Consider the following 22,282-nt stretch of genomic DNA (forward strand, 5'->3'; position numbering starts at 1 on the left):
TGAGCCCTACTGTGTGTCAGCCATTGTGCTAGGCACAGGAGTATACTGGTGAGTAAAAAGAGACAGATCTGAATCTCAGAGCCTAAGAGAAGAACCCGACATTACCAAACACCCACACAAACGTAAAACTGCAACTGGCACAAGTACCACAGACACGGCCGGCAGATGTCCTGAATCAGATGGCGTTGACGGCTGCACAGGCCTGTGAATATACTAAAACCCCTGAACAGTACTCTTTACAACGATGAATCTTATGATGTGTGAATTATATCTCAAAAGAACCCACACCAGGCTGAGGGCCTCTAATGGTGGATTTGACCAAGGCAGAGACGGTGAAAACTTTCCAGAGGAAGTAATACTTACTGAAAACAACTAACATTTACTGAGCATTTACTACATACCAGGCACCTTTCTAAACACTTCACACGCAACAGTCATCTCATCCTCAAAATGACCCTATACGATGGATCAGTATTACTATCCTCGTTTTAGAGACAAGGAGCTGAGGGTTAGGTACCTTTATCCAAGGTCAAAGAGCCAATAAATGGTGATGCTAGGATCCTCACTCATGCAGACTGACACCAGAGCCCACACTCTCGTCTGCTACAGTGAAGCGACCACCACTTAGGATCCAGTAACTAGACCACTATGTCTCATCTCCTCACACCAGAGCCCACACTCTCGTCTGCTACAGTGAAGCGACCACCACTTAGGATCCAGTAACTAGACCACTATGTCTCATCTCCTCACACCAGAGCCCACGCTCTTACCTCCCACAGTGAAGTGACCACCACTTAGGATCCAGTAACTAGACCACTATGTCTCATCTCCTCACACCAGAGCCCACGCTCTTACCTGCTACAGTGAAGGGACCACCACTTAGGATCCAGTAACTAGACCACTATGTCTCACCTCCTCACACCAGAGCCCACGCTCTTACCTCCTACAGTGAAGGGACCACCACTTAGGATCCAGTAACTAGACCACTATGTCTCATCTCCTCACACCAGAGCCCACGCTCTTACCTGCTACAGTGAAGGGACCACCACTTAGGATCCAGTAACTAGACCACTATGTCTCACCTCCTCACACCAGAGCCCACGCTCTTACCTCCTACAGTGAAGGGACCACCACTTAGGATCCAGTAACTAGACCACTATGTCTCACCTCCTCACACCAGAGCCCACGCTCTTACCTCCTACAGTGAAGGGACCACCACTTAGGATCCAGTAACTAGACCACTATATCTCATCTCCTCACACCAGAGCCCACGCTCTTACCTCCCACAGCGAAGTGACCACCACTTAGGATCCAGTAACAAGACCACTATGTCTCATCTCCTCACACCAGAGCCCATGCTCTTACCTCCTACAGTGAAGGGACCACCACTTAGGATCCAGTAACTAGACCACTATGTCTCACCTCCTCACACCAGAGCCCACGCTCTTACCTCCTACACTGAAGGGACCACCACTTAGGATCCAGTAACTAGACCACTATGTCTCATCTCCTCACACCAGAGCCCACGCTCTTACCTCCCACAGTGAAGTGACCACCACTTAGGATCCAGTAACAAGACCACTATGTCTCATCTCCTCACACCAGAGCCCACGCTCTTACCTCCTACAGTGAAGGGACCACCACTTAGGATCCAGTAACTAGACCACTATGTCTCACCTCCTCACACCAGAGCCCACGCTCTTACCTCCTACAGTGAAGGGACCACCACTTAGGATCCAGTAACTAGACCACTATGTCTCATCTCCTCACACCAGAGCCCACGCTCTTACCTCCTACAGTGAAGGGACCACCACTTAGGATCCAGTAACTAGACCACTATGTCTCATCTCCTCACACCAGAGCCCACGCTCTTACCTCCCACAGTGAAGTGACCACCACTTAGGATCCAGTAACTGGACCACTATGTCTCATCTCCTCACACCAGAGCCCATGCTCTTACCTGCTACAGTGAAGTGACCACCACTTAGGATCCAGTAACTAGACCACTATGTCTCATCTCCTCACACCAGAGCCCATGCTTTTACCTCCCACAGTGAAGGGACCACCACTTAGGATCCAGTAACTAGACCACTATGTCTCCTTTCCTCTAACAGAAATCTCCCTCCACCCCTTCATCTCAGTCAGAGTAAGTCTGTCTTTAACAAATGGCCCAGAAGGTCCTGCGAGAGCCTACACCTGCCACACACACCCACCACCCACCACCTCTCTGACCTCATCTCCTCCACTCTCCCCCACTCACTCTGCTCCAGCCACATGGGCCTCCTTATGTTTCTCTAGCATGCTGGGCACACTCCAACCACAGGGCCTTTGCATTTGTTTGAGCTATGATGATGACAGTCACAACATATGGTGTAAATCACGATTCTGCCAAAGCTTCGGTTACCATTTTCCCAGTCCCCACCAACAATGACATTTACAAGATCCACACTGATCTGTACACTAATATTTCAAATGCCATTTACTAGTTTTCACCAAAACTATCTCATTTTCTAGTCGTTTATTGTTCTATATGTCACCACACAAAAATTTTCTTTTACAAAATCCAGTAACAGCAGCTCTTGTGTACCAGTTAGTCTGAACAACAGTCATACAGCTAGCTACCTCTGCAGTGAAATAAAACAGAGCAATCAGGCCAAAGAGAGTAAGTATCACAACAGAACTTGATTACCACCATTCCCACGCTCAGCCCCAGAACCACGCTTAGTGAAACAACTATGGCAACAGCTTTTCAAGACACCAAATTCCACCATACTTTTGCTTAGAAACTATTCCCCATCTGTGCAAACACACAAAAATTCATGTTGACAACCAGTTACATAACTTCAATACAACAGTCTGGTGATATTTTAAATTCCTATCTTGCTAACAATCCTAAGTAACTGACACGGACTGCGCAAAGGATGCTGAGAAAGGAAAGGAGAAAAGACGTTTATCACATTTACATTTAAAACAGAGTAGTCCCCAAACTCAAGTCGGGGGAAACTCTTATCAAAGGGATTCATCTTGGGATTCTTTTAAATACTAAGCTCCATTTCAGCCAAATACGAGGGGAAAATTTTGAGCAAAACTCAATTTACCATCAACCCTAGGAAGATGCCTAAATACAGCAAACTCTCAGAAGTGGCCCAGAAGCTAGAAGCAAAGGCTGTTAAGTCAAACAGATTTTGTCTCCAAACCTTGCTTTACCACTCACTAGTTGGGCCAAGTTTCTTACCTCTTAGGCCTCAGTTCTCAGTCAGTGGAGACATCACCACAAAGCCTATTACCCAGTGCCTTCGTAAACCCAAACCCAGTGCCTTAGCATGCAATGATAAATACCACTTACCAAGGGCTCACTATTACGACACTGAATTATAGCAGGTTAAGTAGCTACAGAACTTATGGCTGTACTTAATACTGAACTGTTTAGAAGAGTCAGCCACATAGACTATTTTTACGTCCAATGAAAACTATAATAGTCAAAAGCTTTTAAATTCATATCTTTGTATCTATCACTGAGGCTGTGCTTTTTTTCCTTTTATGAATTTTTGGGCAGTCCAAAGGCCAGAAGTAGTTTTATTACTTTAAATAGTAGAATTATATTTGTTGATTTTTGTTTAAAAAAAAAAATCTTGTCCAGTCTTCACTGTTTTGTTTACTGAATTAAGCTGTAAATTCGAGCTTAGCAGGTGACTAAATCATTCGTTCACAACAGTAGCTAACATTTATTGAGCTGCCATCTGCCGTAACCATCATACAAAGTTACCTGGGCAAAGACAGCGTTTACTGAGCAGCTGCCAACGTGAGAAGTGTCAGGCGGCCTCAACCTCGCTGTAGCCAACACGAACATTAGTGACCTTCATGAAAGTCTCACTTAGTAGGTCAACCATGTTGTTGCTGTTAGGTGCCATCGAATCAGTTCTGACTCACAGGGACCCCATGTACGACAGAATGAAACACTGCCTGGTCCTGTGCCACCCTTACAACCATAAACACTTGGAAATCACCAGGTCCAACTCATGTGACAGATGAGAAACTGAGGTTCAAAGAGACTAAGTGCAAAGCTCACACAGTTCTAACAAGTGGCCACCACAGCCTGTCTCCCTGTTTCCAGTTGGATGGTTTGTCAATTACATGACAGCTATTTTAAAAAAAGAGGGAGGTAAACGCCTATTCTAGTACCCAAAAATGTTTTCTACATATATGAGAAAAAAAGTGTATGCCTGAGAGAATGAATGTTTGTTTAGTGAGAGCCAAACACTAAGCACTAACTAATGAAATCCACACAGAATATACTGAAAGAGCTCCTAGAATAGAAATGAATGGAACCAGCTAGTCAAGCTACACGGTTTCTAGTGGCAGTAAGCTGGCCCACCGCTAACATTACAAAACACTACCCAAGTGCCTTCCTTATGAATAAAACATATATTAGAGTGACAGTACCTCTCTTGACTCAGGTCAGCATTCTTCTGCAAGAGAAAAAAAGTCTCCTTAGCCTCATTTCCCAGATATAGTTTACCTATAAGTTTTTCCAGCTGCAAAATGTTTACTCTTTAAAAAAAACAGAAAGATGCTGACTGATGGTCATGGCAGTGTTCACCCTGTCCATGTTCTCAATCAGGCTTTCCATTTTCCTTAAAATCCTTATTTCTATCAAAGTCGTTTGGGTGTATCCATTATAAACACTTCCACGCCCAGACCTTCGGGCCTGGTTAATCTGAATGACCAGCCAAAAAAGTAATCTTTAAAGTTTGATCCCTTTTTCTCTTGGGAAGATATTTTAGACAAAAAGGTGAATGACTTCAGATACCAGAGTACAATACTATTTCAATGAGGGAGAATTGCAAAATATAACTTTGTTTAGAAGTAGACAGTCACAGAACTGTGTACAACAGGTAAACAGAAGACTTCCACAACGCCCTTAGAGTGTCATATGAGAACATGGGCAGATATGGTCCCATTTATTCCCCATAGCTGAGAGATTCAGGCTTTGCAGTTGAGAGACTGGGTGCTATGCTAAGCCACCTGATCAATTAAAAGTTACCACATACACATGTTAATTACCAATTTTCAATAAGTAGAATAAAATGTATTCTAAATTTAAGTTGTCCAATATGGTACCCATGTGCTAATCTGAACTGAAGTGTGCCGTAAATGTAAAATACACCTGGGTTTCAAGGTCACGAAGCTAAAACGCAGCAGAAGCAGGCCTTAACCCCCGCTCCTCTGATGCTCGTCCAATTTTTTTTCCATTACAGGACAGTCATTCATTTAAAACCAAATGGTAAAAACTCACTTGGTACAAAAAAAAAAAAAAAAGAATGTAAAATATCTCATTAGTAATTTTTCATATTGATTACAAGTTGAAATGATGTTTTAGATATGCTGAATTAAATAAAAGACATTACTAAAATTAATATCTCCTGGTTTTGGGGGGGACTGTTATTGTTTTTACTTTAATACAGTTACTAGAAAATTCACAACCAAATCTGTGGCTCACGTTATATTTCTATGAGAAAGCGCTGCTCTATAAAAACCATGCAAAATGAAATCTAATATTCCTTTGATGATTCATAATGACAAGTACCGAATATACAATAAGGTGAGGAAAATCTTGTGTATATTTTGAATAGCTTAAGATATTACCAAGTAATTCCTTAACTATCAAGGAAGAATGGTATGTTCTTAAAACTTCTATTAAATTTACAACCAACTCCAACTATGTTAGTAGAGGAAGGACTCAATCCTACAAGTAGTATTTTTAGGGATCAAGGAGGAAATATAAAAGTAAAGGCCACAAAAGAAGGACTAAGAGAAATACCATCTGTTTCTGGAAGGCATTTTAAAGCAAAAGCCATGCATTTTAAATAGTTAATAGATCTACCTACTTTTTCTAAAATAGTACTTATTTTGAATATTGTTCAAAAAATTTTCCAAAAGCCAGCTAAACAAACTTCTTTAAAAGGAAACCTGTTAAGGTAGACTCTAGAAGCTACTGTGTGAGATAAAGGTAAAAGGTCTCAATGTACCATATGGAAAATGTAAGCCGTTTCTTAAGAGTATTTACAATTAAGCATTATACAGCCAACATTTTTTAGACATCTTTTCACATTACTACATTGCATTGATTAACTATTACATGATTAACTAAAACTGCTTTCAATACCCCAAAACACCAAATGCCTTTTCATAATCCAGAGAGTGAGAATTTTCTAGGGAACAGTTTCCAAATGTCTTATCTTGCTAAGGTTAAAATTAGAAGTCGACAGCTCAAAGCCCTGCTAACAATAATAAACATTCATATGGCACTCTGTCTGACAGCCACTTACACATCCATCATCCTACCTGACCCTCAGGACAGGCCTCATGTACTGGTAGGTTTTTATCCCTACTTTGGAGGTTAATTTCAACCTCAGAGACCTTGATTTGTTCAAGGTCACACAGCTGAAAAGTAGCACAACCAGTACTTGACCCCAGATCTTCTGAGACACATCCAATTCTCTTTCCATTGCAGGACAATCATTCATTTAAAATCAAACATTTAAAACCCCAATAAGCCTGATGACAAAGGAGGATCTAAGGATCACGAGGTCAAACCTTAAGACTCTGCAAACACGTTGTGCTGGAATCAGTTCAAAAAGGGAGAAGAGAGTATCAAGAGACAGGAAATAACTTGAAAGAGCAGGGGAAAAAAAAAATCTCATCTAAACGTCCTTGGGTGTCTCAAGGCACAATAACAGTACTCAAGTAGGACATGCAGGGAGACAGCATTTTTTCTCTTAAATGTGATTGTCAATGCAATAATTGTTGGCTAATAAAATGATTACTTTACCATGAAGGTGTTTTGAGAATTCTACTTAAAATACAGGTACTCCTAAAACCAACTGGATAAAATCAGTCCCATATATTTTTATAAGTCACAAAAAGCCAATTAAAAAAAATGTGTGTAATTTGTCATCCACTGCTATTTAGACGGTAAGTAAAGGGAAAGATCGGGTAAGAGGATGGCAAATGTAATGCCCAGCGTCGTCTTTCTCTGGAAGGACCCGGTGAGAGCAGGACAAAGACGCCACCAATGAACCTCGTTCCACCTCCAGGACACAGCTCAGACCTGGCAAGTGAAGTGAATGGACCAGGGCTGGGGACTCGAGGCCTCGGGGTCTTGGGGTCTCGGGGGCTGGGGACTCGGGGGCTCGGGGACTCGTGGGCTCCGGGGCTCGGGGGCTCGTGGGCTCCGGGGCTCGGGGGCTCGTGGGCTCCGGGGCTCCGGGGCTGGGGACTCGGGGGCTCGGGGGCTGGGGGCTCGGGGACTCCTCGGGGGCTCGGGCACCGGCAATGCCGAGACGCTCTAGATCCGTGCACCGAGCCGCTCCTAATGCCGGCGGCTCTCACCACCACCCAAGCCCGGCAGGCGTGGGAAAGCCGCTCGGTGCCCACGCCGCCGATCCCCCGCCGCCAGGACCCGGGGTCCCCAAGACGCCGCAGCGGCCCCGAGACCACCGTCCCCGCGGCCGAGCATCTGCCAGGAGGGATGGAAAAAATGACGGCTCGGCTTTCATCTCCGCGCTCCTCCGCCGCGGCCTCCGGGGAGAGGGGCTCGCGGGAAGGGCCGCTCGGGGTCCCGCCGCCCCGACCCCCGCGCCGCCCCGACCCCCGCGCCGCCCCGACCCCCGCGCCGCCCCGACCACCGCCCCGGCCCCGCCGCGCTGACAGTGGCGCCGCCCCCACCTGCCCGCCCGCCCCGGGAGCGCCGCGGCCACTTCCTTCCCCGCCCGGCGGCGGCGGCGGCCTCGCGGGGCGGGGACGGGGCCACGGCGGCGGCGCTCGCACCCACCGGCATCATCTCGGCCCGGGAACGCGGCGCCCTCGGCCGCTGACAGGACGCTCGGCCGCGCCCGCCGCTCGGGCCGTCCTCACAGGCCGCGCGCCCCCGCGGCGGTCTCGGGCCCGGCGCGGCGAGGCGGCGGCTGCGGCGGCTGCGGAGCCCCCCGACCTGCGGCGGCCGCTGGCGTCCTGCGTCGCTCTCCCGGGCACCCGCCGCCGCCGCCTCAGCGGAGCCTCGACCGCCGCGCCCGCCGCCCGCCGGCCGGGTCTCTCCCCAGCCGCCGCAGCCCCGCCCCCCGCGCGCCGCCGCCGCCGGGCCCGGCCGCCGCTCCGATTGGTCCGCCGGCGGCGGGGGCGGGGCGGGGGCGGGGCTTCCGCACCCCCGCCCACAGCCTCGCTTTCGCTTCCAGGTGCGAGCGCGCTGTGCGCGTCCGCGCTCTCGGCGGCCCGGGGCGGGGCTGCGGCGGTGCCTGGCCTGCAGGCGGCGAGTCGCGCGGCCCCGCGGGGTGTCGGCCTCCCGGTCTCAGGCCCTGCGGGCGCCCGCAGCCGGATGGTCGGCGCTCGCAGGGCTCGGTCGTGCCGCTGGGAAGGCGGAGGCCGGGTCACGCAGCGGGCAGCCGCAGGTCCCGGGAGGTGGGCGGGCGCGCCCCGGGACAGCACGCGCGCCCTGACCCAGGGCTGACCCCCGAGCGCGGCCCCTCGGGTCGGTGCGCGTGGCCCGCGGGCCGGTGCCGCAGGGCCGGGGGTCGGCGCGCAAACCCGCCTGGCGCTCGCCGCCTGGGGCCCGGTGGCCGGTCCGCATCGCCTACAGCTCCGGGGCGGCCCCGCGCACGCCGGCTCCCTGGGCACAGATGCGCGCTGAGCCTCGGCCTTGGCGCCAGCGAACCCCCGCCTCGAGGGCCTGTGTCGACAGCCAGCGTCCTTCAGGATCACCCAGGCACCCGGGCAGGGCCTCGTCTCTCGGTTTCCAGGTGTCTCCCGGCTGCCGTCTCTCGGGACACCTCCCCCTGCGGCCGACCACGACAGGGCCACCTGTGTGCCCAGAGCCCAGCGCGGGGCCGCCACAGCCCTGCTATCGTCACTTGCTGGGGAGCGACTCCAACTCACGGCGACCCCGTGTGCGTCAGAGCAGAACTGTGCTCCACAGGCTTTTCAATGGCTGATTTTTCAGAAACCAATCGCCAGGCCGTTCTTTCGAGGCACCACAGATTGGACCCTATCCTCCTACCTATGGTTTAGCAGCCAAGCGTGTTAACTGTTTGCACCACCCAGGGACTCCCTGGCACAGAGCAGACCCTCCATAAAGGCTGCTCATGAGCAGGCATCCTTTCTGTGCCCCCAGCCCTTTGCCACTGGCTTGATCCTGACAGAAATGAGACTGTGTGGTGCTTAAACTTCCGCTGAGCACCCAGGACATGGAGAGCTGTTTGTGGCCCCAAACTCCAAGGGCTCCCACCTTCGGAAGCGTCCAGCTCCTTGGAAATGCCAGCAGGTGGTAATCGGCACTTTTTGCCTGCCTGGTCCTGAGAGGCTGGAGGCTGCTGCCAATAGGGGACAGAAAGGGAGGAGATCAGGGAGTTACCACTGGGCTCAAAAGCTCTGCGGTCCCCTTCATGGGGAGCCACGCCTGCTGTTCAGAGGCCACAGGGGTTAGAGGTTGAGCGTGGACTTTCCAGGTAGACCTGGCTGGGCCCTTCCTCTGCCACACCTTCTCGTGGTGTGATCTCAAACAAGCCACATGTTTTTGTGTTTCCGTTTGCTTATCTGTATGATGGGAGATTATAGAAATAACAGTGCCTACCTACACCATTTTTTTTTTTTTTTTTTTTTTTACCTACACCATTAGGAAACCCTGGTTACACAGTGGTTAAGTGCTACGGCTGCTAACCAAAAGGTTGGCAGTTAGAATCCACTAGGTGCTCCTTGGAAACTCTATGGGGCAGTTCTACTCTGTCTTACAGAGTCACTATGAGTCAGAATTGATGGCAATTGGCTTGGTTACCTATACCATTTGGCAGTTTGAATCCACCAGCTGCTCCTTGGAAACCCTGTGGGGCAGTTCTCTGTCCTACAGGGTCACTATGAGTTGGAATTGACAGGAATAGTTTGGTTTTTTGGTTTTAACTATACCATAAGGAGCCCTGGTGGCACAACGGTGAAGCACATGGGTGCTAACCAAAAGGTTGGTGGTTTGAACCCACCCATTGGCTCTGTGGGAGAAAGACCTAGCAATCTGCTCCCATAAAGATTACAGCCTAGCTGCTTATGTACAATCAAAAATCTGGGATTTGGTTCCTTGGTTTGGAGGTTTAGGGTCATGGTTTCATGAGACATCCCAGTAAATTGGTCTAATAACATGTTTAGTGCTTCTGTTCTAGACCCTAGTTTGCTGTGTAGTGCCCGGGGTTTTAAAAGAGAGCAAGTGGCCATCTTTTGCCTGGAACAACAGATACTTAAAAAAAAAAAAAAAAAGAACAAGTTTGCAAGTGGCCATCCAAGACACAATAATTGGCCTCTATTCACTTGGAGCAACAAAGGAAGGAGAGTCAGGAATAGGAGGAGGACATGGAATGTGTACCTAATTGCTTTCATAAACAACTGATTCCTTTGCCGTGAGACCAGAAGAACTGGATGGTGCCCGGCTACCATTATTGAACATTTTGATCAAAAATTCCATAGAAGAAGCCTGATGCAAAGTGTGGAAATGCAGAACAGAATTTCAAATTCTCATGGACTGTAGACTTTCCGGAGCCATGTCAAGTGAATGAACCCCTGAAACTATTGCCCTGAGATAATCTTTAAACCTTAAACCAAAAATATACCTTGAAGTCATCTTAAAACTGAGCAAAAGTTTAGCTTAACTAGTAAAAAATACCTGCCTTGAGCATTATGCTCTTTTAAGAACTATCCATGTGGAATCAAATTGACAACAGCAACTTGAAAGATTAGATAGGAACCTTAGGAGGCAGTGGGTTTGTGTTAACGGGGGAGAAACAACTCAGAAAAAGAAGGCGAGAATGGTTGCATAACTCAAAGAATGTAATCAGTGTCACTAAATGGTATGTGTAGGAATTGTGGAATTGGTGTGTGTTTTGCAGTGTATATTCTCAACAACAACAGCAGCAAGATTACAGCCTAGAAAACCCTATGGGGCAGTTCTACTCTGTGGGGTCACCGTGAGTCAAAAATTGACTCAGTGGCCCCTAACAACAACAACAACCAGACCAGGGGTTTGGGGAGGTTAGATGTGGTGCATAAATGCTCCTAACTCACTTTGTGGCACATGGTAACTGTCCCATAAATAGTAGTTTCATTGTATTTATGCTATCATTAGCAAGCAGGCTCAGTGTTCAATGTCCCTGGGAGAGGGCACACCCAGGGGTTTCTAACATATTCACACAGGGGGTGAAAATGACTGACATTCCTTCTGAGAACCTGGAGAGAAGAGGAAGTGCTAGGTAGTGAGAAGTCTAGACTAGAAGTCAGGAGACCTGGGCTCTAAGTTGGACTCACTCTGACCCCCTGTATGGCTTTGAGCAACATAGCCCTTCTCTGGGCCTCGGCTTCCCCATCTACAACCAGAGAGGATTAGATTCCATGGTATCCGAGGGCCTCCTGCTCTGACATGCTCATTTCTGAGTTGTGAAGGGCTGGGCGCTGCTGACCCACTAAGCCAGGACACTGCAGAGGGGTGCCACCTGGGGTGAGGTGGTCAAAATCAGCCTACTCTCCTGAGAGGGGGCTTCGTTACTGGGGTCCCACTCTTGCTGCAGGGCCTATGGGCACAGACAGTGGCAGCCCCCTCACCCTCACACTCCAGGCAGGTACCCATCCATGGCCAGGTGGTCATCGACTCTCCCCCCTCCAAGGTTCTCCAGGTGCTCCTCCTCCTTCTCTCCATCCTGCCTGCTGCTCCCAGATATGGGGCCCCATCACCTCAGGCCCCACCAGGACTTTGATATTGGCTTCCCTGCTCCTCCACTCCCAAACCATCCCCCACACAGTCCTGACCTCAGTCTTCCGCCAGCACTGAATTAGGTCACTGTTAGGGATCAAATTGTGTCCCTCCAAAATATGTGCCTTTAACCCCTATACCTGTGGATGTAGTCCCATTTGGGAATAGGGTTTCTGTTTCTGTTATGTTAGTGAGGCCATGTCAGTGTAGGGTGTGTTTTAAACCAAGCACTTTTGAGTTACAGAAGGAGCAGAGAAGGCCCAGAAGCAAACAGGCAAGAAGAGGACATGCCACCACACGTGATGATCACTGAGGAACCGAGGAGCAGAAGCTGAACAGAGACAAGGACCTTCCCCCAGAACCTACAGAGAGAAAGGGCCTTCCCCTAGAGCCGGTGCCCTGAATTCAGACTTCTAGCCTCCTGAACTGTGAGAAAATAAATTTGTTTGTTAAAGCCACCCACTTGTGGTATTTCTGTTACAGCAGCAGGAGATAACTAAGACAGGCACCACCACCCCCTATAAAGCCCTCCGTGTCTCCCCACCTTCAGGAATCACTGCTGATGTCCCTGCTGGCATAATGGCCACGTGGTTATGGAAGAAGGTGCCTCCTGGCTCCCAGATGCACACCGGGCATATGGAAGGGGTCTGGGGTTTAGCTTTAAAATAGTCAACAAAAGGGACAGAGCTGGAGGCAGGGAGGCAGCGCTGAGGCACACGTTACCACAGCTGATAATTGTCGCATCTGGGTGACGGTACTGGGGTTGTTGTACTTTTCTCTCTAGCTTTGTAGGTTTGAAACATTTTCTATTAAAAATGAGTAAATACTCATTAAAGCATATAAAAAGGCTGTTTGTGGGAGAAAATCAGAGCATTTCCTATTTGCATAAAGCAGCTATGACATGAACACTGAACACTGATAAAGCAGCGGCTGCCGGGTGGGGATGGGGGAACGAGGGCAGAGACGGGAGTGAGACTTTTCACCATTACTTTTTTTTTTAATAAGTTTTATTTTTTAGAAGTTTGTTCTAAAATGCTTGTTTCCCGTGTTGTGTTGGGCAGCACCGGGCCCTGAGGCGGCGGTGCCTGTGCGCTCACTCTGGGAGAAGTGTCTGTGGTGCGGGAACCCCACTGGGGTCTTCGCCGGAGAAAGGCCTGGAAACCCAGCGGCACACACGGTGGGCCTCGGGGGGCGACGGGCCGGGGCACAGCAGGCGCCCATGAGACGTCAGCCTCACGGCACCCTCACAGGGACCCGCCAGGCGGTGTTTTCTGAAGCCCAGGCCACGCTGTGCGGACCTGCCGGGGATGGGACTCGAACCCTGGAGCAGTAGGTCGTTCAGCCCGAACCCTCCCAGCTCCGCAGGCCCCGCCTATAGCTCACAGGCTCCACCCCCAAGTGGGAGGGGTACTAACGGGGGGACGGGCCCTCTGCCTTGGTCAACTCTGGGCTAACCCCGGTTCACACACGTATACACTCTGATTCCAACACACGTACACATTTCATAGAGGCTAAACAAAAAAAAAAAAAAAAAAAATTTTTAAACCAGATTCGCACACGCACACGCCCACACGCACACGCACACACACACCCAGATTCACACAAACGCACTACACACCCAGCCCTGAGCTAAAGGGGGTTCACCCACACACGTGTGCACACACACACACACCTTGGCTTCTAATGCACACACACACACACACACAGACACACACACACCGTATCGGGGCTAAACCACACGCACACCATCTGGGGCTAACAGACACACACAAATACACACCCAGGCAGAGCCCCGGTCCTGGTCTGGGGTGGATACCGGCTTCTCCCCTTCTGTGATCTGCCTGGGGTCCTGAGGGGAGGAGGAGGAAGGAGGCCAGTGCGGGACCAGGACACTCCCTCAGTCATTGGTTCATTCGTTCACGCATTCATTCAGCGTTGTCATGCAGGCCTGAGGGTAAAAGGGCTGAGGTCGTTGCCCACAGGGTGCTTGTGGTCTGAAGGTGGTGCCTGAGCACAGTCTGGTCTTCTGTTCTAGGCCAAGCACCCTACTCTAAGCGCCCTCCGGCCTTATTAGGGCTTTTCCCGGCATGGATACTTCAGATGCTTCCCGTTTCCACGTCATTAACGATGCCCTCACATCAGCCAGGGTCCCATGGGAAACAGATGGCTTCCGCAAATTAGGGAAATTCCAGGAGGGCTGTTTACGAAGGGGGGCTGCTTACGGAAGGGGAGCAGGGGGGCCACAGGGAGAGTGCTCGGCTCTGGGAACATTACTGCCCTGGCTGGAGGAAGAGGTGGGGGGGTGACAGCACAGGAAAGAAGAGGGTCCCCAGAAGGGTGGGACCTGTTGTTGATGGAGTCTGTGGAGGTCGGCCACCCAGGAGCAGAGAGGGTGGAGGCTGGTGTGTCGGAGGGACAACGCAGCAAGCCCAGCACAGGTGTTGCAGGAAACATCTGTGCAAAAAGCCTTCTCCTTTGTGGGTGATTTCCCCAGGACGGGCGCCCCCACAATGAGTTTCTGAGTCAGGCCTTTCCTGGGTCACAAGGACAACTGCATCTTAACAAGGCTCTAAACTGTGTCACTCCTTTGCTCAAGACCCTTCCAGTCACCATCGAAGACCATCATGTGGAGGCCACACCTGATGGCCTCACCTACCGTGCCCCTCACACCTAGCAGCCTCACCAGCAGAGTGTCCCCCTCACTCTGATGGTCTCACTTGAAGTGCCCTTCACACCTGGCAGTCTCACTTGCAGTGTCCCTCACACCTGGCAGCCTCTCCTGCCCTGTGCCTCACACCTGGAGGCCTCATTGTCCTGCCCCCCCACCCACCTGGAAGCCTCACTCACAGAGCCCCCACACCTGGCGACCTCACGTGTAGTGTTCTCCACACTATGCCCCCCATTGTGTTCCAAACTAGCCCTTCGTCTCTCTGTTCCCTCTTCGTCCCCTGTGATCTGGGCTCTGGTTCCTGGTTTTCCCTCTCTGCTCTCCTAGGCCTACCTGCTGAATCAGGCCTGTCCCTCGAGGCTGGCTCCAACCACTCTGTTTAGCATGACAGCCCCCTACACACACACAACACACACTCTCAATCCCCAAGCCCCGCGCAGCAGATGCAGGCTGTTCACCTACCCACATACCTGTAGCCGGTGCTTCTCAAACTTTACTGCACTGTGGAATCATCTGGATGACACAGGGGCTAGGCTGGGCCTGAGGATTTGCATTCTAACATATTCCCAGGGGATGCCAATACTGCTGGTCCAGGGACCATGCCTGGAAGACCACTGCCCTAGGCTGTCACCGTTCCATGCCACCCACCACCCGAGGGCTGGGAGGCTGCTCAGCCAGGGTGCCGCCAGAGACATTGATAGCAGGACATGTCAGCAGAAACACCCTTCCCCCCTTGTCTGGCTGCCTCAGTCAGGCGCCTTTCATATTTGTGGTGCCTCAGAGTGTCATTCCATGCCTTGTCTGGCTCCCCCTTGGACTTGCACCTGGAGCAAGTCCCCCCGCCCTGTTGCGCCCCCCCTCACTACACCTCAGAAGCCATGGGGTGGGGCCTAAGGAGGTGCAGCCGGCAGATACTGCAGGCAATGTGGACGTCCCCTCCCTCATCTCCCCGGCAGGTCAGCCCTGGAGCACATTTGACATGGCCTCCTGGAAGTGACTGAGCCCAGGGGGCCACAGAAGTCCCTGCTTATCCTACGCTGTCTTCTTTCCCTTGCCCGTCTGTTTCCTGGGATCACCATTCAAATCAACAACTTGCCTTTGGATCAGTCTCTGGGCTCGCTTCTGGAGGACTCAGCCCCACACGTTCTGCTCAACTCTCCTTTTCCTGAACCTTATTGCCTGCTACTAGAACCCTGGTGATGCAGTGGTTAAGAGCTTGGCCGCTAACCAAAAGGTTGGCAATTCGAATCCACCAGCCATTCCTAGAAACCCATGGGGCAGTTCTACTCTGTCCTATAGAGTGGCTATAAGTTGGAATCGACTCAGTGGCAACAGGTTTGGGTTTTTGGCTAATAGAACATTTGGCTCGCACGCTGTATTGACTACTGATCACCTTTCTCTCCTGGCAGAATGTGAGCTCCAGGAGGGCGGGGATCCCAGCCTGTACCCTGAGCACCTAGAACAATGCCTGGCACTTAGAAGCCCATTGATGTCGAGTCCATTCTGACTCATAGTGACTCTATAGGACAGAGTAGAACTGCCATATTAGGTTTCCAATGATCGGCTGGCATTTTGGTTTGCAGCCTGAGCTCATAGCCACTGCGCTACCAGGGCCCCTGGCACATAGAAAGCAACCCAAAAAATAACTGCTGAATGAATGAGTGATGAACACACGAGTCAGCAGGGCTGCGGCAGCCGTGGGCCTTCCTAGCACGTGTTCCTTCCCGGGGGCCCTCTGCAGGTGTTCAGTGAATGTGGGTGGGAAACAAGGGAGGGGATGGAGGAGGGAGGTCCAAGAGAAGGGGGCACCTCTAAAATCAGCCAACCACCTCCTTAGGGGGACTTCCCCTTGGTACCACCGCCCACCTGTCAGTATGTCACACTGTGGTGGTTTGCATGTTGCTGTGAAACTGGAGGAAACCCTGGGGGTGTAGTGGTTAAGTGCTACAGCTGCTAACCAAAGGGTCGGGCAGTTCGAATCCCCCAGGTGCTCCTTGGAAACTCTATGGGGCAATTCTACTCTGTCCTACAGGGTCACTATGAGATGGAATCGACTCGACGGCACTGGGTGGGTGGGTTGGTTCGTTGGTTGTTGTGAAGCTGGAAGCTAATTGCTACAGGTATTTCAAATACCAGCAGGGTCACCCATGGTGGACGGGCTTCAGCGGAGCTTTCAGGCTAAGACAGACTACAAAGAAAGGCCTGGCAATCTACTTCCATATTTCAGCCAATGAAAACCCAATGAGTCACAAGACAGCATTGTCCGACTCATTTGCTTTGGACACATCATCAGCAAGGATCAATCGTTGGAGGAGGACATCATGTCTGGAGAGGTAAAGGGCCAGTGAGGGTGAGGGAGACCCTCAGTAAGATGGATAGGCGCCATAGCAGCAACGATGGACTTGAACATGCTGGTGATCGTGAGCACGATGCAGGACAGGACAACGTTTTGTTCTGTTGTACACGGGGCCGCCATGAGCTGGAGTTGACTCGATGGCAGCTGTCTGTCTGTCTATCTATCTATCCATCCATCCCTCCATCCCTCCCTCCCTCCATCCATCCATCCCTCCATCCCTCCCTCCATCCCTCCATCCCTCCATCCATCCATCTATCTAACTAACTAATCTATCATATATCTATCTATCTTCTATCTATCTATCCATCTATCCATCTACGTGTAAGTAAGGTGTTGCTGGCATTGTTCAATTAAACTGCTGATATACTGTTTCTGGGCCTTAAGACACCCCTTCTCATTCCCTTGCCAGTTTCCTGGCTTGTCTTTACCCTGGCATCCACCACCCTGGTGGTCCCCCCGAGTGGGCATCCAAACACTGTCTCTGTCAACTCTCTATCTCTGGCCTGCTCTGCTCCTAGTCACAGGCGTCCCCTGATGCTCCCAGTGACCAGGGAGCAAGTTGAGGCCTGGGGAGAAGTGACCAGGCACACGAGCCCCAGCCCAGCTCTGTCCTGTCCCGCTCCCACTCCCAGGGGCAGGTTCCTCACAGTCCCCAGCTGGAGACTTTTCTCAGTGTCTCTGCCCTACCTGCATTTCCAGTTCTGGGGACTTCTCACCCAGTCCAGAGGGCTGAATCAAGGCCACCTCTGGGCATCCCTTTATTTACTTTTTATGTGAAATTTAACCTTAAAAAAACTGTCATTGTACAGCTCCCAGGTGTTTTAATGGCTTTATCTCATCTGACCTTCATGGCAGCCCTGTGAGGAGGTAACGTTACCCCAGCATTACAGACAAGGAGGCTCAGCATCTCCAGCCACTTAGCAGGAGAGGGAGGATTCAAACCCACTTCTTCTGACTCCAAATCCTACAGTCTACATGGCACACATGGGGGTTGCAGGATTCATTTTGCAGTAACTAATTGGATATTTTGCAGCAAGATGTTAACAAAATTTGCTTTCACATAGTACCTAAGAGATTGAACTTTGAAGCTAGACCATCTGCTACTTAGTTCTGGCTGTGTGTTTTTAGGCACCTTACACAAACTCTCTGTACTTCAGTTTGCTCATCTGTAAACTGGGGATAAGAAGAGTCAGATCTCAGGCAGGTTTGTCAGGTTTACAGAGGATTCTGGGTGTCGCATGTGGCACGCACTACACAGGCATTGTCATTACCCTGCGCTGGGGGAGACACAGCTGCCAGGCTGGGAGGGTCCTGGTCTCCGGGCCCAGCGTGCCCATCAGCAAGCTGCAGCCTTAGGTGCCCATGCATGCCAGCCTGACCTTGAAACAGCCCACCAGCAGAACAGCAGCGTGCTCTCTTCCGCCAGACACGAGTACACGTGGTGACAGGGAGATCTGTCTCTTTTGCCAACACCAAAGAAGCCAGCTGGCGGCAGGGCCAGCCCTCTTGGTACTGGAGATAAAGTCATCAACTGCTACAGATCAGGCTGGGCTGCCTGGAATGAGGCTGAGGGATCTCAGGAAGCTGCTCTGAAGAGAACAAGGAGGACACCGGACACACCTTCTGGTGACTCTGGAGGGGACTGGCATACCTGGTACCTGACCTGGCCGCACGAGGCAGGCGTGCAGCAAGCGAGGTGTGCAGAGCTCTGACAAGGTCACCAGGAGCCTCGCTAGGGACAGATAGGTATGGCTGGACAGAAGAGGGATTTGCATGCACACACACGCACACCCGCACACACATGCAGGTACACAGACATGCACACGCATGCACACCCGCCCACACACACAGGTACACAAACATGCACACACGCGCACACCCGCCCACACACACAGGTACACAAACATGCACACACGCGCACACCCGCCCACACACACACAGCTACACAGGCATGCACACACATGCACACCCGCCCACACACACAGGTACACAGACATGCACACACATGCACACCTGCCCACACATGCATGTACACAGACATGCACACATATGCACACCTGCCCACACACGCAGGTACACAGACATGCACACACATGCACACCCGCCCACACACGCGTGTACATAGACATGCACACACACGCACACCCGCCCACACAGGCAGGTACACAGACATGCACACGAGTGCACACCCGCCCACACACGCATGTACAAGACATGCACACACACCTGCCCACACACACGTACACGGACACGCATACGCATGCACACTCACACACGCACACACGTACACAGACATGCCACACATGCACACACACACTGGTGCAGCTCACAGCACAACCCCTGCATCTTGTTTTCTCCCAGGCTGGCATCCCGTGTTCTCTGCGCGAAACTACAGACAGTCCCAGAGGCCTGTGTTTAAATTCCAATTAAAAAATCCAAGCACACAAAAATAGCTGCATTTGGACAAAACACAACTGTCTTTTATGTCTAACATTAGTTCTTCTATTTATCAAAATGATCCGTGTACATGATCTTTAGGCAGACAAAGAGTACACACACACTTCCCAGGAAAAGCCACCCCAGCCCACCCTGAGCCCCCTACTCCATGGCGACGTTTCTCAGTTCTGGAAGGTTTTGTTAGTTTTCATCTTCGTATTCTGTAATCTAAGGCTTTATACTGTTACTTCTTGATTTTTCAATTCTAGATGTTATGGACTGGCTCCCTATGATGGCAGTTGAGAATCTGGCAATCTCACTGTCCCCCTGATACATTTTCCCTTTTCACGGCATGTAACACGTCTGATAAAAACAATCCATCCCGGTGGCCAGGCAAACACTGTGCACTGCTGAGCCAGGTTGTGTACAGAATGTTTTGCTACAACACGTGTTTTCAATGCAAATTAGCTCACAGGTGATTGGTAACTAGGAATGGTGTCAACACAACCCAGAAGTTGAGTGATTCAAGAACTGTTTTTTTTCCAGCAGGTCAATGTTTTGAGGCCCTCAGGGGCAAGCATCCATCAAGTAAAGAGGCCTTAGCAATATATATGTATATTGCCACACACACACATATAAATACATAATATACACATATATGTATATGTATATATATATATATATATGGAGCCCTGGTGGTGTAGTGGTTAAGAGCTCGGCTGCTAAACAAAAGACAGTTGGAAGCTACCAGCCACTCCTTGGAAACCCTGTGGGGCAGTTTTCTGCCCTACAGGGTTGCTATGAGTCGAATCGAATTGACAGCAATGGGTCTGGGCTTTTTTTTTGGTTTATCTACATATGAGCCCTGGTGGCACAAAGGTTAAGTGCTTAGCTGCTCACTGAAAGGTTGGCAGTTCAACCCACCCGATGGCTCCAGGGGAGAAAGACCTGGTGATCTGCTCCCGTAAAGATTACAGCCCAGAAACACTACGGCGCAGTTCTTCTCCTTCGCATGGGGTTGCTGTGAGTTGAAATCAACTTGATGGTACCTAACAACAACAGCAGTAAAAAAAGGCCTTAAAAAAAAAAAAAAAAAGGCGAGCTGAAAAGCCTTCCCATCACGCTCTCCTCCATGTTAGATGTGCCTGGGGAAGCGGACTGCGCTTAAGACTCTGCAAAGACGTTCCCCCACGTTGAAACGTTTTGTTTTTTGATTGGTAAAGAAAGTGACCCTTCCGCTGTGTTTCAAATGCTGACCAAGCTGGTCTCTGTCAGAGGTGAGTGTCTCCAAGGAGGGAGAACGGTACTCAGGGATCAGGCTGCTCAGGAGGGTCTGCAGCCTCTTTGGACACTAATCCGGCGGGGCTACGGCTGACATGACTGTGGTGGCCCCTGGTTATATAGTTCCAGGATATATAAAGGACTTTTAAAACAGAAAAATAAGACAAACAACCCAATAAAAAATGAGAGAAAAATCGAACACACCTCAGCAAATTGGAGGTAATGGATGACACATGAAAAGGTCGTCCCAGCCATCAATAGTGAGATACCATCCCACACCTACTAGAAAAGCTAAGGAGTCCCTTGGCAGGGCAAACAATTAAGTGCTTGGCGACTAACTGAAAGGTTGGTTGTACCAATCCACCCAGAGGTGCCTCCGAAGAAAGGCCTGACAATCTACTTCCGAAAGATCCCTGCCATTGAAAACCCTCCCGAGCACGGTCCTGCTCTGACACACACGGGGTCGCCATGAGTCGGAATGGACTCGATGGCAGCTGGCTTGTTTTTTGTTTGGAAAGGCTAACGCAAAGACCGACAATGCTGTGTGTTGATGAGGATACGGAGCACCAGGATACTCACGCACCGCTGGGGGGAATGCAAATGGTTTGCCCACTTCCGCGCCCACCCTGAGATGCCACAGGTGATGCGCCTGGCCCTGACCCTCACTGTGCCCAGGCCCAGGCCCCCAGTGGGTGCAGAGGGTAGCAGCAGTCTAGAGGGAGGGGCAGTTCCCCAGGAGCAAGGAAGTGGGCAACGGGAACCTGTCCCGGGGAGGCAGAGAGACGGTGGGAAGCAAGACCACGTGAGCTGAGGCTGCAGTCCCCGGGGGCATCACTTACAACACAAATTCCACGACAACATTACGAAGAATTTCAAGTCGGCGACCACCGAGCATTAAACCCCAAGCGCAGGCCCTTCCGAGCGCGGGGCTGCCCCTAGCCATGAGCCCGCCCTGGGTGCGCGCCTTTCTCCTTTCTGTGCGGCCTCTGCGCCACCATCGCCTCGTCAGGGAGGCCTCCCCGGCCCCTGCCCTCCCCTGCACCTGCACGTCCTTTGTCCTTTCTCCGCTTCAGCCTTCTCCGGAGACTTCCGTCTGCATTCCACGTATCTGTTTAACGTCTGCGTCCGGCGAGAGCGCCCCGGCACCTAGTACACTGCGCAGCCCACGGAGCCGAAGCCGAACCACCGAGTTTAAACCAGACCATGCCGAGTCACAGCGGAGAACTGCCCCATAGGGTTTCCGAGGCTGGAAACCCTGGTGGCCTAGTGGTTAAGTGCTACGGCTGCTAACCAAAAGGTCGGCAGTTCGAATCCACCAGGCGCTCCTTGGAAACTGTATGGGGCAGTTCTGCTCTGTCCTATAGGGTCACTGTGAGCCGGAATCCACTCGACGGCACCGGGTTTGGTTTTTTCTGGTTTTAATCTTTACGGAAGCAGACTGCCACATCTTTCTCCTGCGGAGCAGCTGGTGGGGCCCAACGGCCAGCTTTATAGGTTCGCAGGCGAGCGCTTTAGCCACTGCACCACCAGGGCTCGGTAAAGCACACGAGGCGCTCAGTAAATATTTACTGAATGAATGAATGAGTACGCGGGCTCTCTCCTCACTGGCGCCCCCTGCAGGCACTTGGGTTTCCGCTTCCTCAGACCGCTAAGAGCCTCCAGCTGCCTCTCCCCTTCTAACAGGTGTAGGGTCTCCCGCACAGGGTCTCTCTCCTGCTGCCGTCCTCCTGGGCTTGTCCCTGTCCTCTCCCTCCTGTGGCAT

General features: G+C 51.2%; 1 long non-coding RNA gene across 3 annotated transcripts; it reads right to left on the minus strand.

Annotated features, from left to right (window-relative positions):
* Positions 1-670: 670 nt before the first annotated feature.
* LOC126084221 (uncharacterized) lies at positions 671-7,626 on the minus strand. Of its 3 annotated transcripts, none has more exons than XR_007518978.1 (3): positions 1,621-7,626; positions 1,366-1,450; positions 671-1,280 (listed from the first exon to the last, which is right to left on the minus strand). It is a non-coding gene; the product is annotated as an uncharacterized LOC126084221 (long non-coding RNA). The 3 variants fall into 3 exon arrangements; XR_007518979.1 differs by having other exon boundaries at positions 671-1,195; positions 1,536-7,626; XR_007518977.1 differs by having other exon boundaries at positions 1,536-7,626.
* Positions 7,627-22,282: the final 14,656 nt, after the last annotated feature.

Source organism: Elephas maximus, chromosome 10 (assembly GCF_024166365.1).
Source record: "Elephas maximus indicus isolate mEleMax1 chromosome 10, mEleMax1 primary haplotype, whole genome shotgun sequence".
NCBI classification, from domain to species: Eukaryota; Metazoa; Chordata; class Mammalia; order Proboscidea; family Elephantidae; genus Elephas; species Elephas maximus.